Here is a 6098-nt window from a genome sequence, read left to right on the forward strand (position 1 = left end):
AACCTGAGGGCTGGGACCATTTCTTATTAAATCTAGAAGTCTTTTGGTGGAGTGTTTGCAGTCTTCTATGTACAGTATCACATCATCAGCAAATAATGATAATTTAACTTCTTCCTTTCCTAGCCTTATTCCTTTTATTTATGTCTCTTGTGTAATTTCTCTGCTGTTTCTAGAACTATGTTAAACAGGAGTGGTGATTGTGGACATCCTTGTCTTCTTCCTGATTTTAGAGTGAAAGCTTTCAATTTTTGATTATTTAGTATGATGTTAGCTGTTGATTTGTCATAGATGACATTTATCAGATTGAGATAAAGACCTTTTTTTCTAATTTTCTGTAGGGGTTTTATCATGAATGGGTATTAGCCTTTGTTGAATGCTTTTTCTGCATCTATTGAAATGATCATGTGGTTTTATTATTTGCCTCTGTTAATATGGTGTACTACATTTATTGATATGTGTATATTGAACCATCCCGGCATCCCTGGGATGAATGTTACTTCACCCAATATTTCTTAATGGCAGTAAATAAAAGTAAAATAATAAAATGTGCTAAAGCATAGAGAACTAATGTTCTATATAAATTACTGTTTTATGCAATTCTCTTTAGGGTTTTTTGCTTGCTAACATTGCATGGATCACCTCTCTGTCTTCCTGTCCTCCTGTCTTTCTGTCTTTCTGTCTCTGTCTCTGTCTCTTTCTCTGTCTCTGTCTTTCTTTCTCTTTCTCTCACTCCTTTCTCTTCTCTCTCCTGTCTTCATCACTTCTCAAGGGTGCTATTGTGCTGTGACTGCAGCTTTATTTTACATTTGATCTTGGCAAGGACTTAAGGTTATTATCTTTACAATAAAATAGACAAATCCAAAGGCTTTGTAAGGGTTGTTCATTATCCAAACAAAGTGTGCTTAACCTTTTGGCTACTTAGACATCAGTTCACTCATATGACAGATCAAGCTATCCCTGATTCCCTTCAGAACAAATTTGATCTGATTCCTCAAAGATGAAATAGAAGGATATTTGCTGGCTACCAACCTACTACATTCCACAAATCTCCCTCATCATCCCACTGGATTATCTCATGACCCTTGAGAAGCAGTCTGTCAGCAGATACAGTGAAGTCACTCAACACCCATTTCAACTCCATTCTACAGGGAGCTAACAGGGAGCTAACAGGACTTTGAAATAACCCCCTGGTGCAAGGGACAAGCAGAAAGTTATACTTTGGGTAATAAGAGGGAGAAGCAAGCAAATGATTAATCAAAGCAAGGGTAAGCCACTGAAACCCTTGAAAAGCAAGTGAATGGTTATCCAAAGGGAGAAGCTGAGCTAGGGGTGGTGGCACATGTCTGTAATTCCAGCTACTTGAGAGCCCAAGACAGGGGAAATACAAGTCTGAAGTAAACTTGGGAATTTAGTGAGATGTCTAAGAACTAAAAAAAAAAAAAAAAAATCCATTAAAAGCTATGGTTGTAGCCCAGTGATGGAGCACTTGTCTAGCCTGGGTTTAACCCTCAGTATCCCCCCAAAAAGGGGGTGCAAGGCACTGCACTCCTTGAGAAGGGGAGAAAATGGCTAATCAAAGGGCTGAGCATTGCACTTCCTGAGAGAAGAAGCAAGATGGCATGGGAAAATTCGATGAGATCAATGCTAATAACTAAACCCCACCTCATCCAAAGGCACCTGCGTATTTTTAAAAATCCTATGAATAATTAATGATACTCCTTTGAGGCCTCATAACAGTGATTTGTAGCCTTTGTTTGGGGCTTCTCTGTCTGCGCAGTAGCCAGCTCTGCTGTCCTTTGGAAGATCGCTCTGCCTATGGAACAGCCTGCTTTGTCTCTTAACTAAACTACGGTACCTATGGGACAGTCAGCTGAATTGTGCTCTAATAAAGTTTCACTGCAATTTAATGAAAACCAGTCTGTGTTTGATTTCCATGCTGCACAGGGCAAGGATCTTCTCTAGCCAGTGACTCCTGCAGAGGATATACAGTTAAAAGCTATCATTTCCAGATGCTCTTGCAGTTCTCAACACGATTGCCTTCGGTCAAGCAAAATGAAGATTTAAACTCAGGCATGGCACTGAACCCTGCTTTACACTGCCACTCTACAGAGGAGGAAATAGGGGCTCAAAGTGATAAAGTGACTCTTTTGAGGGCCCCTGTTTGGTAATAGAGGAGAAAAGATTCCACATACCCTGCCTCTTGTGTAAGGCTGTGCCTCTGCTCGCCAAAGGGGATGTAGCCAGCACCTCTGATCATGCACTCTGGGCAATCAAGATTGTGTGAACCGTTCTCACAGAACGAAGGTATGAATTGTGTCATTCACCTTTTCATAGACTCTTGGTTTGTGGCTGCTGGAAGTCATCTCACCCTACGCTTTCTGCACCTCATGCCTGTTCTCAGAGATAAGTAAATGATTCTACTTTCTCAGGGACATCTGTGGTAAGTTCATGCTCTAGTTTCCTTTCATAGCTGTTTTCCACACATTCTGCACCAGCCTCAACACAGGGGTTCTGGTGTGGGGACAACCAGACTAATCCCAGGGAGACCTTCCTTAGCATGTGGAAATCCTGCTAGCCTCCATCACCACTGTGAGATCCTATCATTATAACAGACACATGAAATGCCACCTTGGTATTTCTCCATGTGCAGTCTTGGGAAGGAGCTGCATTTCAAAGGGTTTGTGGAAGTCTGAGAGAAGTATAGTGTGGCTGATAAGGCCTTGGTAAGAATAGCAAAGTCCCACCCAGACTTTTGTTTACCTCAATATTGTGAAGATGTCTTCCTTTTACAAAACTTATAGGAATAGGGATTGTTGGATGAGCTTTATCATGACTCCTGCTGGCTGACCTCCTTTATAAATAGCTATACTTTCTCTGTTTCTAATATCATCTACCTACAACTGCCACAGAACTCCCCAGTGGGCCGGATTATACCAGACACTTGCCGGGGAGCCTTGCAGTGCTTCAGGATGCAGGCCCCACTTGGTCGCTTTGGTTCCCCAGGGCCAACTGGAGTTCTTGGCTTCAAGTTTGTGCTCAATGAACACTTACCAAATTAAATCAAATTGCTCCATCAAAGGACAAAATTACAACAATTTAGTTTAATGATCTTAATTGGCTTTATTTTGTGATTCTAGAATTGTGCAAAACTTTATTCCATAAAACACAGAATAAATATTCTAATGGTCCAAACAAAGGAGGTTTTCTTTATAAACAAAGAAAGGCTGAAGAATGCAGAAATAAGGAGAAATCAGATTTTTGAATAGATGGAGTTGGAAGGGAGGAGAGAGAAATGGATGAAAAAAAGATTTGAGGTATGTTATATACATGTACCAACTCCCCACAAGGAATATAATTACTAATGTACAGCAAACACATACTAAAAAAATAGAAACAACAATAGCAAAAAGAAATGAAAACATTTGACTGTGATTAATTTGAAAGAGAAAGGAGAGAAAGAAAGAAAGGAAAAAAGAAAGAAAGGAGAGAGAAAGAAAGAAAGAAAGAAAGAAAGAAAGAAAGAAAGAAAGAAAGAAAAAGAAAAAGAAAAGAAGAAAGAGAGAGTAATGAGAAAATAACTGGTTATTTCAAGGCAAGTAATGATTAAACCAGAGAAAGCATCATTATTATGCCAGTGGGAACTAGTCTTCTTGGGAAATTCAGCTGTTATCTCTCTAACCTTCATATCTCAAAACTTTAGCATGAGCAACTCCATTTTTAGTGGAATCTGTTAGTGCCTAGTGAAGGAGTTTAGTCCCGAGCTGTAATTTTTATTTAACACTTCTAAAATCAAATAATTTAGTCTTCCCTCCCCCATTCCTGTTTTGCAGAGCAAGTGAAAACAATGACACTTCTCCATGCATTTTTCTTCATACCTTCCCTGCCAGTTTTCACTGAATTTGTGCAAAGATGACATATGGGATGCAAACAGAGAAAATGGAAATTAATGAGAAAACTTGGGAAAAGCCAATTGGGCTTAATTTGACCGCTCCTTTTATATTTCATTATGTTTCACAGCCTGCAAGTGTAGCTATATTTAAGTCTTACAAGTAACATTAAATAATTGGTCCTATTTCTGCCAATAAAATTATTCCTGCTGTCCCTTTGTTACTGTCCTCTGTGGAGCTCATCTCCTGCAGGGGTTTCTCCATCTCAATGAGCAGAAGACCTGGCCCCTGGTGTCATTCTATCCTTTCATTTTCTGCATAAACACACAGAGTCATACAGACACACCTGCACACATACACACAGAGTCCATGGCTATTTCAAAACTTTAAAATGTTTCTGTGTGGACACTTGTGGTGTGAAATAAAACTAGATTTTCTGATATGATCAGTGGTTTCTTGTAGGACAAGAAGATTCTACTTCTCTCCTTAGAAAATGTGGAGTGCTGACAGGACCACTGCCTAAAATGGCCAAATTCATCAAACATAGTTCTCCCTCAGACAGAAATGCATTTGTGTGCAAACAATTTGGTTCATAAACAGAAGTGTTCAACAAAATTATGCTTTTATTTGCATCAGGTGACAAACTTGACTAGGCCCATCTTTCCCTCACAAACACAAATGCAGCCATCTTTTCCAGAATTGTAGAGCAAATTAAAGTCATGAACCGAGGTACCACTGTGTATGGTTGCCCTCTGTGATCTCTCTATTTCCTGCTGGAAGTCTAGGATTCACAGGAACTTTTAAGTCAATTCACATACTTTTACTCAATAAGACTTGTATAGTTCATCAGTCCTAGGGTCAAACATATATGTGCAAGACACAAACTTCTTCTATTTACCCCATAATTAGCCTCAATGTCTACCTACATCTCCAATCTGCACTCTAAGTAATCTCAGCTGATTGCAGATCATCTCAATCAAGTCAGGATCTCTTCAATCAACTCAAGGGCTTCCTTACTCCCCAGCTCTCTCTACTATCTAAGGGGCCCATGCAGGCCCACAGCATTATGGGCCATCAGTTTCTGTGTTTTGTGTTATCCTAGGTCCTCAGATGCTTGGTAAGTCTGCATTGTCCCAGGTCAGTGGTGGTGAACCCTTTAGAGTTTCCAATGATACAAATGCCCTGCTGCAGCACACACGCCATAGGTTTACCACCACTGTCCTAAGTCCTCAGATGTTTGCTAAGTGGACACATCAGATTAGCCTTGCTCATTGTTTTAGTCAGTTTTCTGTAACAAATACCAAAGATAATCAAACAAAAGGGTTATTTTGGCTCAGTTTTAGAGGTTTTGATCTATGACCAGTCAGCTTCGTTGCTTTGGGATGGTGGAGAGGCTAGATGCATGTGGTAAAGCAAAGCCGTTCATCTCATGCCCTGGACATAAAATATAAGAGTCTCACAATTCCCTTTGAGGGAATGATCCAAGTGACTTAAAGTCTCACACTGGGCCCATCACTTAAAGTTTCCATCACCTCCTGATTTCCACATGGATGAGGTGGGAACCAAGCCTTTAATACCTGGGTCTTTGAAGAACATTCTAGAATCAAATCGTAGCAGCTGTCCACCCTCACTTATAACTCTGCATCCTCACCAGTTTCATCCCATTAGCTGCTCCCATCCCTCTCTCATGGGTGTATGAATTTTTCATCTCACATGTTGACAGTTTATCTCTGGTCTTCTTTGTCTAGATGTGATACATCATTTCTACTCTACTGAGCCTATGAGCCTAGGAAATATACACATTAATTACCTCCCTGGATCTCAACTGCAAAAAAAGGAAAGACTGGTTCACTCTCAGATATCCCCAATAATCACCAACCTCCATGTCTTGTGGTCTGTTTGTTCCCTCAGGGCCCAGCTTTGGAGGATGGATGGGTGCAGGGTGCACCTCTCAAAGATCACCAACTTCTCTCTCTCTGACCCTTCTACCTGTATAATTCCTTCTTTCGCATGTTTACCTGAATTCCCATTTCACACATAAGAAGGCAGGAGAATGTGCATTTGGCCCTATCGCATGTAATTCCAAATTTTTCTTTTCATCTGTCAGCAGGACTTTGGGCTTTTGAAAATCTAAAGATTTGATTCTTTTGTTTCACAGTTCTATTGTGTCAGTCTTCTCTTGAGACACTTGCAGTCTGCTGCCAGAGTGAA

The sequence above is a fragment of the Chinchilla lanigera genome, unplaced genomic scaffold (genome assembly GCF_000276665.1).
Source record: "Chinchilla lanigera isolate Chin_1 unplaced genomic scaffold, ChiLan1.0 scaffold00007, whole genome shotgun sequence".
NCBI lineage: Eukaryota > Metazoa > Chordata > Mammalia > Rodentia > Chinchillidae > Chinchilla > Chinchilla lanigera.